The following is a 12,578-nucleotide window of genomic DNA, read 5'->3' on the forward strand; positions in this document are numbered from 1 at the left end:
TATGGGATTTACTCATGGGCATAGGGAATAGCAGCTCAAATGTAGCTCTGACATGAAAAGCAAGGTGCTGATATTATTTTTTATGATGGGAGGATCATAAAGTGAATTGAGAACAGCGAGGTCTGTCTTTACTTAACCTATTCAACCAGAAATGAACGGCGCTCAACTGGAAAGGAACAGTCTTCGGATGGGTTAAGATTGAAGGGTGGATTCTACTGAGCACTGTCCTTTGACAACGAAATTCTATTAAAGGAAAATCAATGCATTAGCATTGGGGTTCTTGAAGCTCTTAAAACTTGCCTGCTCCAACCCAGGGTTATTAGATAAAGTTACATAATTCAGATTCTGTTGAAACCATCCCAAAGCAGATTCTTGAGCTCTTGCTCCAACTGGGGGGAAACAATGCGATTCTCAACTCCATGGAAATTGTTTCCCTTCTAAGAAAGAAAAAATAAATCGTCTGCTTCAACATATAATCTATATGGTTTTGTTAGCACAATTTCTATGGAGGGGCGGGGTGGGAGGCAAGAGACAAAAATATTGATAAATTTGGTAAGACTCATGAATCGTTGCTTGGTAACCAAAAATGTCGCTGCTGAGGGACAGCTGCCAGTGTTCTCCTTAGGAAACAAGATCTGGGCTCCCTCTGTGAGATACACACAGCGTTCAGTATATTCCTAGAGATCAGGCCTGCCTTCCTTTGGCAAGTCCTGTGAGGCTTCTAGAAACTTCTTTCTGGAGGGAAAAACTAACATGAACTCAGGAGAATGTTTTTATCTGCTTTCATACAATTCTCTTCCTCTCTCTGAATAAACAGAGTTCCGATAAATTGAAACTTTAGATGGACAGGAAGACGACATGCAAAAATCATGCAAATTACACTCAAGGGATCTCCATTCTGCCACCAACCCTTGGTATCAGTGACGGTGAGAGATTGCCTTTCTTTTCCTTCCCTCCTTCTAACTAAGACCACCAACAAGCTGCAAACCGAAATGTCCACTGAGAAACTTGTATATGAAGACTTAAGATTTATGCATTTGGCCCCACTTTGTAGTTCAGCAAATTCACCAAATGTACAGCATGTAACAAAGCACTGGGGCACAAGGCAGAAGAGGAGATGCAACTTATTCAGGAAATTTACTCAACAAATATTAGCGGGCATCTATCGTATGCATGACACTGTTCTAGATGCTATGGGATATGAGGTGAACAATTCACACAACAGTCAGGTCCTCCAGTGTTTATGGCAGCTCCTCAAGGTAGCTGATACCAGACACCTGGGCGAGGAGCTGACATAGGGTCCAACTCCCCTCATGTTATTTGCATTTTATTCCTGGTTTTCAAAATAATAATATTTCAGTATAGGGAATCCTCCTTCTGAAAAGTATACAGAGAGGAAATAGCTTAAAAATAGGCCAAGACCTAAAAGCAGACTATAATCATAGAATACATTGGATAGCCCAGACGGTCCCCACAGAATTTAAGGTCACAAATAGATTTCTTAAATCTCACCCCCCAAAAATGTGCCTGCTCAGTTGTTGGGGTCTCTCATAATTAATGTCACAGACACAAGCCACCGAATTTAGTTGAAATGCAGAAGACAAACAAATGAAATGACATTTGGGGAAAGCATTTATGTAATTCTGGCTAAGCACTGAGGAGGTGTGTGTGAGAGTGTGTGTGCGTGTATGTGCGTGCGTGTGTGTGTGTGTGTGTGTGTGTGTGTGTGTGTATCCGTGTATATATGTGAATTTCACTGTTATTTTCCAGGGTCTATGGACAGTGCCACAGTAAGAGTCTACGATTTTCTGAAACTTTTCACAGTAAATCCAAAGATTACAAGGCCTTAAAAGGTGCTTGCATTCTGTTTCTTTCCCATCTGTCACTTCCCAGGTTATTCGACTGCGTTCAAATCTTTTTCATCGGGTTTTATTTTTCAAGTTTGTTAAATGTTTTTGTTAAAAAAAAAAACATTAAAAAATGTCATTTTCACATTATCTTCTATTCTCCGCAACAAAAATAGAAGAGTGTTGATGAATGCTGAAATAATAATAATACTAACAAGGAAATATATTGAAGGCTTTAAAACATACAAATATACATATGTAGTTTTAAAGAGCAGTAAAAGTGGTATCTATTTTGAACATGCATTAGGCAAAAAAAAAAAATCACAACCGAACTTTTGGTTTATTTTTTTCCCCTGTGAGATGTTAAAATGCTAATTTCATTTTCTCCTTTCCTATATGTGGCACTTTCTCAAAATATCCACGAAATACGTTTAGGCAAAGACTGAGCAGGAGAAAGAGATACAAATTTCCATCCCCCCAGACAGAGAGACATGTTTCCATTGTAGGGAAGCATTAAACATTTTGAAACTTGTGAATCATCTTTAGAGTTTCTACAGGGGAATTTTACCTCTTCATCCAAAGTAAGAGCCACTTATCTCCTTTGGCTTCCTGTCACAGATTCAGAGGCAGAGGCAGATATACAATTTCCAGGCTCTAGTTAATCTTCTTCCAATAGTTACGAACAATGGGCTAACGGGCGTGGGTGTTTCTCCAAAAATTATTCATGTGCAAGGCAGCCCAAAGCTTCAGGGAAAACTAGAAATGTTTTATGGATTAGAATAGGACTGTTTTAAAATGCTAGTACCAGGTGGAACGTTATTTCTGCAACAGAACTCTGTCCATTTCCGTTGGAAAAATATATTCCAAGTAAAATGGCTCTTCCAAGTAATGGCACCCTGATCTGACACCTCTCAGCATACAAATGATTTTACCAATAGCCACATGATTATCATTAAGGCCTTTTAAAAAACGATCTGCTTGAAAAAAGACAGATTAAATGCAGCCCTTTGTACAATGTTTATTTGCTTAAGACTGCTTTTGGAAGTACAAATAATAACTCTTTTGTGAGAACCCCCAGGAGAAGTTGAAAAATTCTAACAAATGCATTACTTAAAAAAAAAATTTTTTAAATAAAAAACCCTACCACTCCCTTCAACCCCTCCAGAAAATGAATTTCAATGTGTTTACTGAATTATCTTGAATGCGAAACCTACGTTTGCATCTCCGTCCCCAGGCAAAGGCATATATTTACAGACCTGGAACAATCACACAATTATATCTCAATATGAAGACTCTGTACAACAATGCTTTCACTTTCTAAACGACCCAGATAACATTCAGGAATTATAAATGTGTATGTATATTTTTTAAATACACAAGGCTCAACCAACCTGCGGAGAAGATATAAAAACTGCTCCTGTCCTGCAGGGAGATAAACGCTACAGAAACATTCCAGTTTTGCAATACGGTGTTTTGGCTTATAACACGTCAGATGCTAGAACATGCAATGCAAGTCAAAAGAAGCTGATGTACAAAACAATTCTTGTTCGGCTCAGGGTTCTTAAATGTCATAAAATCTCGGGATACGATCTACTTTTTGGTCTCTGATATGCTGGTATCTTTCTAATCCCTTCTGACTTTGATTCCTAACAGCCAGGCCCTGTCAGCGTGAATCAGAGACTTCCAAACCCTTTTAAAATCAAGACAGTAGTTGATCATATGCAGCCTTCTTACTGGTCAGCCAGTTCTTACTCTGCAGAGCACTTGTAGGTTTTTAAGAAATGGGCATCGACCGTGTTTCTGTTATGTATTTTTCCCCTTCGTGTTAATTCTAGACTTTGTTTTTTTCTTTTAGAAATGGCAGTGGGGGAAGTAGGGCATAGTGAGTTAGGAGAATTCCGTTCATCCTTGCTCCAAAGGAAAGTTTGCCAGCAAGAAAAGGCAAACACATTTTTATATTCGGAAAGCAGACCAGTCATTTTCAAAGAAAAATGACTGCAAGCATACCTGGAGAATGTCTCCATGCAAGCGCACTGATTTTCTATAGCCTGCATGCTGTATATACTACGTTTGCCTGTGTACTAGGAAGAAAACCCAGGCTGTTTTCCTTACATACAATGCAGCTTGGATGGCTGGGAATGGCAGCCTTCCGTACATTTTTATACTGTACATATTTGTATATACAAACTATATCGCCATGTATGAACACAGATTTTGTTATATTTGCTTGTTTCTGTTTCCTACCAAACTGGCCCACAATGGGGATTCTTTTGTATAGGAAAAAAAAAAAATGCTTGTAATTTCTTTCCCGATCATTCTCTTTCAATAGCTTACGAAAGAATTAGATCTAAGTTTACAAAGAAATTATAAGAACCAAGTTTGTCTGTCTGCATGAGTCCTATCCAATTGCTGGATCTAGGGAGGAACCAACATCCTAATTCAGGGTTTTCTTTTAAAGGCATGCTTTACCCCTTGGGAAAACTGCAAACTCATCCATGTAGAATTATCCTCTTTGTATTTTATCTAATAGTGCCCGAACATTTTTTTTAATGTCTTCTTAGAGGAAGAATTCATAATTGTCAAAATTTGAAACATCAGCTTAATTTTGTTTTTATGACCTCGCGATTCTTTTCCTTATTTATTCGGTTGCTGTTGTAATGGGGCCCTAGGCCATTCCTGAGATTGGCATGCTCTTCTTCTGCATTAAGGATGTTTTTAAAATTACAGAAATTATTGAGCCAACAGGCTGTTTTAATCAAAACCATGTTTCACTTGTTCTTGATGAGTATAAATTGTCCTTGCAATGAAAAAAAAAAGACAAAAACAAAACTTTTCTGCTAGGAAAATTATACCACCCTGTGGCCAAACAGATTCATCACAGAGAGGCGTCCATGCCCACATCTCTGGATCTGGAAAATTCTCCCCTCGGCTGTGGCCACACTTTCCTTTGCCCCTGACCATCCTGAATCCTACTGCTCAATGCAGCCACTACTCGCAAATTTCCAAAGGCTTGGCTGCACTGTCACTGCCCAAAGACAAATAATCCCACTGGAAATGATGGCTTTCCAGCTTGAAAAAAAAGCGCAGGGATTTTCAGAAAAGGTGCTTCTGCTTTTGTGCCCCAATGCCATCCTCCTGTCATCCCTCCTAATTCTAAATAATCTGGTCTTGATATCCCATATAACTTAAATCAGGTCAAAATAAACATTTGGAGCAGCCCCTGGCTGAATAAAAAACGACTCCGTTTGGGTGCACTCGAGGTGTGTGTGTGTGACGCTGAAGCATTGAAATTACCTCTAGAAGGAGAGGGGTTTTTTCTTTAATACAGTTTTACCACTAGAAATAAATTCTGATGGTGGAGGTGAAGAAAACCCTTAAATTATATCATAGAAGCCATTATTTTTTACCTCTAAAGAATTTTTTTGAGGGAAAAATCATTCCACTTTGAGAGCTGTAATTAAAGCCCTAAATAATAGCTACTACTTCTTTTAGCTATTATGAAAAACTAATAATACCCTCGCCAAGGTTATACAGAGCCCCTTATTTCCATCAAAAAGGTTTCTGTAAGTGTATTATTTACATCCTTAAACATGATAACGCTTTCCTTTGTGACAAAAAGGAAGTCTTTTTTTTCCCCCACTCAGCAGTTATTGGAAATAGACTGTTCCCGTCTGAAACCTTATCGTAATTTGCATCAGGTAACCCAACTGCCGACATTAAGGACGTGGGTGTGTTCAATTATGATTTTGCTGGAAGCTGTCCCTCATTTTAATGCTGCAGACATTGAACCACCTTTCGGAAACCCAGCTGATACAGTATAGCATAGGCTGGCCTCTCAACACCATTAGCTTTGCAAATGGCTTCATTTCCGTCAACACCGACTTCCGCTTTGGCCAATTGAAAAATGAAAATTAAAGGAGAGAAGAAGAAGAAGGAAACACAGATGCACTTAAAACATGAAAAGAATTATTTATATGATAAAAATATATTTCGATTTTCGAAGCACAAGACTGAATAGAAGTGCTCTTTTTATGCTTTCTGCAGATGCCACTGTTAAATGTCTTTCTACATCAGGCTTAATAAATCTGTAATGACATTTGATGGATTGATTTCTGCCTATGTGTGTTTTTTAAAGATGGCAAGAGAGCAGAGAGGCAAGGGAGAGGGGAAGGAGGGTGTGGGGAACATCACTGACCCCCAGGGAGGCCAAGCAAGGAAATTATTGGTGGGCTTTTCTGGTGCTCAGATCCACTGACCCACTTCTAGCATCTCCCCCCTCGTCTCCAGCAGATTTTTTTTTTTTTTAACGAATGCCAGCACCCTTGCTTGGTTTCTGGGCCGCCTTTGCATGACGTTCTCAGATCTGGTCAGCATGTGCCTGAGTCATTTTCAGTGGAATCTCAGCAGAGGCAGTGGGCGGCTGTCTCACAAATTCAAGGATGCATCGCAGATGGCAGACGTGATTGAGAGGTCCGGCCTCCTCCACCTCAGAGCAATGGCCCTGCTTGACACTCAGTTTCCCTATCTACTCCCCTCCATTTCCTTTAATGTCTCGGGAGAATGAGACCATGTTTCACACACAAGCTCCCCAAGCAGATGCCGATGTCCCATCAGCCGTGATTTGCTGTCCGTGCACAGCCAGCACTCGGCTGCCGTGTCACGTGGCTGCAGGAGACCTGCGCTCATTAAATGATGCTACGGCGGCACCTGTTAGCTCCTCTTCGTCACCATGGCCCCATGTCTAAGCCATAAAACACGAGGGGCCAGGCTAGAGAAAGCAAGATGAGTAAGGAAAGCCGAGGCAGCGAAGGCAGTGAAGCCATTTGGACCAAATCAGAGAGTTCTTGGTCTCCATTCATTTGGTTACTGTTTGTTGAGCAGCTACTCTAGGGGAGGTCTGAGGGTTACACTGATGAGTCAGTGTGATGACGGCAATGAGAACAGGGTCCAGACTCAAACTGTGTTAAAAATATGGGCTTTGCGTGTGTTATCTCTGTGACCTAAGGCAAGATTAAAGGAAGAACAGAACATTATGAGAGGAAGAGTAAAAGGAATGTGGGAGCACAGAGGGGCCCTCAGCCACCCTGAAGGAAGGATTCCTGAAGGAAGTAATATTGAAGATAAAGTTAATTTCTGGGAATTCCCTGGCGGTCCAGTGGTTAGGACTCTGTGCTTTCACTGCCAGGGTCCAGGTTCAATCCCTCGTCGGGAAACTAAGACCCCACAAGCCGCGTGACACGGCCAAAAAAAAAAAGATAAAGTTAACTTCTCAAAGGAGCGTTAGAAGAACCAGAAGTACACAAGAACACACCCTTAATCACTCCCTTTCCTCCAATCCCATCCATTAAGCTCTATCGCTTCTAACTTCAAACTACAACTCAAATCTGTTCACTTTCTATCTTTCCTAGACGTCTGTGGTGACCTTCTAACTGGTCCTGAAGTGCTCCCACCTGGAATCCATTCTCTACACAGCAGCGGGAGTCAAGTTTAATAAAGTAAATCAGATCATGCCATTTTGCTCCTCGAGACCAAAGATAGGCACACCTCTTCTCTGCAAGGTCAGATGGTAAATATGTTCAGCTTTATGGGCCGTCTGGTCTCTGACCCAACAACTCCACTCTGCCTTTGTAGTGAAAAGCAGCCATAGACAATAGTGAACAAAAATGGTCAAGACTGTGTTCCAATAAAACTTTATTTACAAGAACAAGCAACAGCCCAGGTTTGGCCCATGGACCATAGTTTTCTGACCCCTGCTCAAGATCCTCCAGCACTCAAGTTTCCATTTGTCTTAGATCGATTTCCTGTGGAAACAGGTCTAGAGAATGGGGAAGGGAATGGGAGAGGGAAGGATACCAATAAAGGGACTTTAAGAAGAGTGACCACCGTGGGCAATGGGACCCAATCCCCCTGGGGACTCTGGGAGACAGGGCAGAACATGCTTCAGTTATTTTGCCTACTGAGTAGGGAGCTGGGATATTTATATACCACCTCTGCTCAGTTATTAGTGGACAGCTGCTGAGGGGTGTTGGGTTGGCGGTCGAGGAGGTTGAACTCCCCAGCACTTCCAACGTGCCCAAAGGTTGGGAGAGGTAGGCTTCTGACCTCACCCCTGCCCACCCACTGCCTGCATCTTCCAAGAGCCCCCTCTTCCATCCAGCTCCCACTGCATTTCTTAAGGATTTCACGTGATCAATGACCACTATCAACTAGATCTAGGAATACACTTGTGAGCCATCTTAACTTTCTGGTCAGCCAGGGGCCTCGGTGAGCTTCACCTGGGTTAATGAGTGCGGGTCTCAGGGAAGAATTTGGAGAGGAAGAAGTCGGGAGCGTGAGACCCGCCCCCAGCAGAAGGCGGAGCTAAGAGCCCAAGACAGTGTGTTTGCTCTAAAGCCAGTGGACTCAGGGTGGAAGTTTAGAAGTCCAAGTACCGAAGCCAGACAGAGACAAGCCCCGAGGAGGCCAAGACACAGCTCCAAACATAAGAAGGTCAGGCTGGACAAACCAAAGTCCATCAACAAGCCCCAAATGTATCCAATTTGTTACCCATCTTGCACATTGCAATCTGAATCTGTATTCAACAAATTGAACATTTAAAAACACCACAGTCATATTAGACTTTTTTACCAAGTGTATGTATTGCCTTTTCAAAATTAAATAAAAATGATAGAGTATATATGTATATATATAATATATATAAAAGGAATGTCCCTATTAGGTATGAAAATATGCTATAAAGTTAAGATTATTTTTAAATGCTGAACTGGCACAAGAGTGAGCAAACAACCTAATGTTAAACAAAATAATGCCCAGGAATATGTTAATTGTTTAACGAATTTAACATATTATAAAAGTAGAATTTTATATTTGTAGAGAAAAAGTACATTAATAACCAATAAAATAGTGCTCAGATGATTGGTAAATTTTTCCGGAAAAAAAGTAAGTTAAATATGCTCTATATTAAATTATATTTCAGATGAATGAAAGAATTAAACCTAGAAATGAAAACATAAAACAACTAGAGGAAAATGTAAGTCAACTGTTACCTGATATCAGGCAGGGCAGTTATTTCCAGGTGTAAACACTATGGAAGAAATCATAGAAACTAAAATTCCAGGAGTCAAAAAGAAAAAAAAAAAAAACACCATAAGTATGATGAAAAGTCACAAATTGGGGGAAAATTACATTAATGTATGGTTAATGGTAGCTAGCATAATTAATGATGTAATGTTTATATATCTCTAAGAAAAATAGATAAATATCCAAATAGAAAACTTTGGCAAAACTCATGAACTGACAGCAAGTATATAAAGAAATACAAATGCTTAGTGAGGATTTAAGACAGTATCAGGTGACAGTAATAACCAAAGAGACATATATTAAAACAGGGGAGAAATCATTTTCTCTTATCAAATTGACAAAAATAAAACATAATGTTTCCATTATTGGAGCAGGGTCAGGGAAGAGACACCTACACACATTGCTGCTGTAAGAAAAAAAGGCTAGGAACTTTCTAGAAAATGATTAAGCGGTATTTATCAGTTTCTCTAAAATGTGCATGCTCTTTGATTAATTACTCTTCTGAAGAGTTTTCCTTGGAAAATAATTGAAGATGTGCACTGAGATGTATTTGATAAGAACGTCCAATCACATGGGGAGGGGGAAGGGTAAGATGGGACCAAGTGAGAGAGTGGCACGGACATATATACACTACCAAATGTAAAATAGATAGCTAGGGGGAAGCAGCCGCATAGCACAGGGAGATCAGCTCGGTGCTTTGTGACCACCTAGAGGGGTGGGATAGGGAGGGTGGGAGGGAGATGCAAGAGGGAGGGGATATGGGGATATATGTATACATATAGCCGATTCACTTTGTTATACAGCAGAAACTAACACACCATTGTAAAGCAATTATACTCCAATAAAGATGTTAAAAAAAAGAAGAGAATATCCAATCATACATTGTTGTAGTTGTGAAAAGTTGGAAAGAACCAAAGTTGTTCTAAACTAGGAGACTGATTAAATAAATGATGCTACACCTATTGGGTGGAATACTACACAGTCACGAAAATGTGTGTAAAACAGCCACAGGCTGCTTTAGCGGGTAAGCTTGGAAGTCACCAGCCCGTCCTAACGGTAAGTAAAAAGCTTGAACAGACTGAAAAATCAACAACTCTGGGATCCAGAAGACAGGGGAGGACAGAGGGTAACACTCTACCCCAAGATTAGAGAGACAGACAGGCAAACACGGAGAGTAGAGGCTTAAGGGGGAGGAAACTCAGGGGCATCCCTTCCAGGAGCACAGCCAGATTCCCACAGTAAGTATCAGAGAAAAATCTCCTTGGCTTCCCCAGGGGGAGGGAAAAGGGAACCCTTTTGAAATACACTGGAACATTCTGTTCTTAACAAGTCCTGGCTTTAGGAAAAAACTAGTTAACCAGAGCCTAACTGATCTGGGGAAGGGAAACACCCAACTCCATCCAGCCTGTTCCAGCCTCCTATCTCACCTAAGGGAGGAGAAAAAACCAAGAAACTCTTGTGAAGTTCACAGTCTAAGGCACAGGCTTACTAAGATACTGAGACATAATCGTAAGACGACAGAAGGCTTCCCCTCCCGCCACTTCTTCCCACTACATTGCTAAAGCCCTATTTACAGCAGTTCGTTTTACCCGGTACATCATATCTAGCTCTTAAGGCATACCAAAGGGCAAGAAATATAATTTGAAAAGATAGAGCTAGCATCAGAACCAGACATGGAATTTAAAACAACTATGATTTAAAAAAAAAGAAAAAGAAAAAAACGGGTTAATTGCTAAGGGCTCCAATGGATGAAGTAGACAGCATGTAGGAACACATGGGCAATGTCAGCAGAGAGAGGAAAATCCTAAGAAAGAACCAGAAAGAAATGCTAGAGATTTTAAAAAGAAAAGAAAAGGAAAAAAAAGCCCTATAACAGAAATGAAGAGTGATGGGCTTTTCAGTAGACTGGATATGGCTGAGGAAATCATCTCTGAGCCAGAGGGTATATAATAAAATCCTCAAAAACTGAAAAGCAAGGAGAACAAAGACTGAAAAAAAAAAACACAAAAAACAGACTAGAACATCCAAGGACCGCAGGGCAACTGCAAAATGTGTAACATACGTGTAAAGGGAATACCAGAGAAGAAAGAGAAAGGAACAGAGGACATATTAGAAACAATGACTGAGAATTTCCCCCAAATTATTGTCAGACACCAAACCACATATCCAGGAAGTCTGAGAAAGAGGATAAATGCCAAAAAGAAAACTAGGCATATCATCTTCAGACCACAGAAAATCAAAGATAAAGAAAAAATACTGAAAGAAGACAAAGGAAAAAAACACCTTACCTAACGCTTTACCTATAGAGGAACAAAGATAAAAATTACATCCAACTTCCCCTCAAGAAACCATGCAAGCAAGAAAGAAGTAGAGTGAAATACTTAAAGTCTTGAGAGAATAAAAAAACAACTAGAATTCCCTACCATGAGAAATTATCCTTCAGAGGTGAAGGAGAAATAAAGACTTCCTCAGACAAACAAAAATTGAGGAAATTTGTTATCAGTAGACCTGCCTTGTAAGAAATGTTAAAAGAAGTTCTTTAGAAGAAAATAAGTCAGAAACTCAGATCCAAGAAAGAAGAGAATCATACCAACAGAGGCAGGAAAAGCTTTTGACAAAATCCAAATTCTAACTATATGGCATTCTATGGACTTCCATGGTGGCGCGGTTGTTAAGAATCCACCTGCCAATGCAGGGGACACAAGTTCGAGCCCTTGTCTAAGAAGATCCCACATGCTGCAGAGCAACTAAACCTGTGCGCTACAACTACTGAGCCTGCGCTCTAGAGCCCGCGAGCCACAACTACTGAGCCTGCGTGCCACAACTACTGAAGCCCACGTGCCTAGAGCCCGTGCTCCACAACAAGGGAAGACACCGCAATGAGAAGCCCACACACAGCAACAAAGAGTAGCCCCCGCTTGCCGCAACTACAGAAAGCCCACACGCAGCAGCAAAGACCCCAAAAAACTATATGGCATTCTAAAACAGGCAAAACAATGGAAACAACAAAAAGATCAGTGTTTGCTAGGGGTTGAGATGAATATGCAGAGCACAGAGGATTGATATCACTTCATACCTGTTAGAATGTTATCAGAAAATACGTGTTGGTGATGATGTGGAGAAAAGGAAATCTTTGTACACCTTTGGTAGGAATGTAAATGGGTACAGCCATTACAGAAAACAGTATGGAGGTTCATCAAAAAATTAAAAATAGAACTGCCTTCCTATCCAGCAATCCCACTTCTGGATATATATCCAAAGGAAATGGTATCAATCTCTCAAAAAGCCATCTGCCCTCCCATGTTCACTGCTGCATCATTTCTAATGGCCAACATACGGAAACAATCCAAATGTCCATCAACAGATGAGTGAATAAAGAAAATGTGGTACACGTGTACAATGGAATATTATTCAGCCTTAAAAAAGAAGGAAATCTTGCCATTTGCGACAACTTGGATGGACCTAGAGAAAATCATGCTAAGTGAAATAAACCAAACACAGAAAGAGAAATACTGCATGATCTCACTTATATGCGCTGAGCTATTTACACAGCTATTTATTTTACACAATGTGTAAAAGAAACCCAAAAAGTGATTTTAAAAAATCATTTAGGGCTTCCCTGGTGGCACAGTGATTGAGAATCTGCCTGCC

This window comes from Phocoena phocoena, chromosome 15 (assembly GCF_963924675.1).
Source record: "Phocoena phocoena chromosome 15, mPhoPho1.1, whole genome shotgun sequence".
Taxonomy (NCBI): domain Eukaryota; kingdom Metazoa; phylum Chordata; class Mammalia; order Artiodactyla; family Phocoenidae; genus Phocoena; species Phocoena phocoena.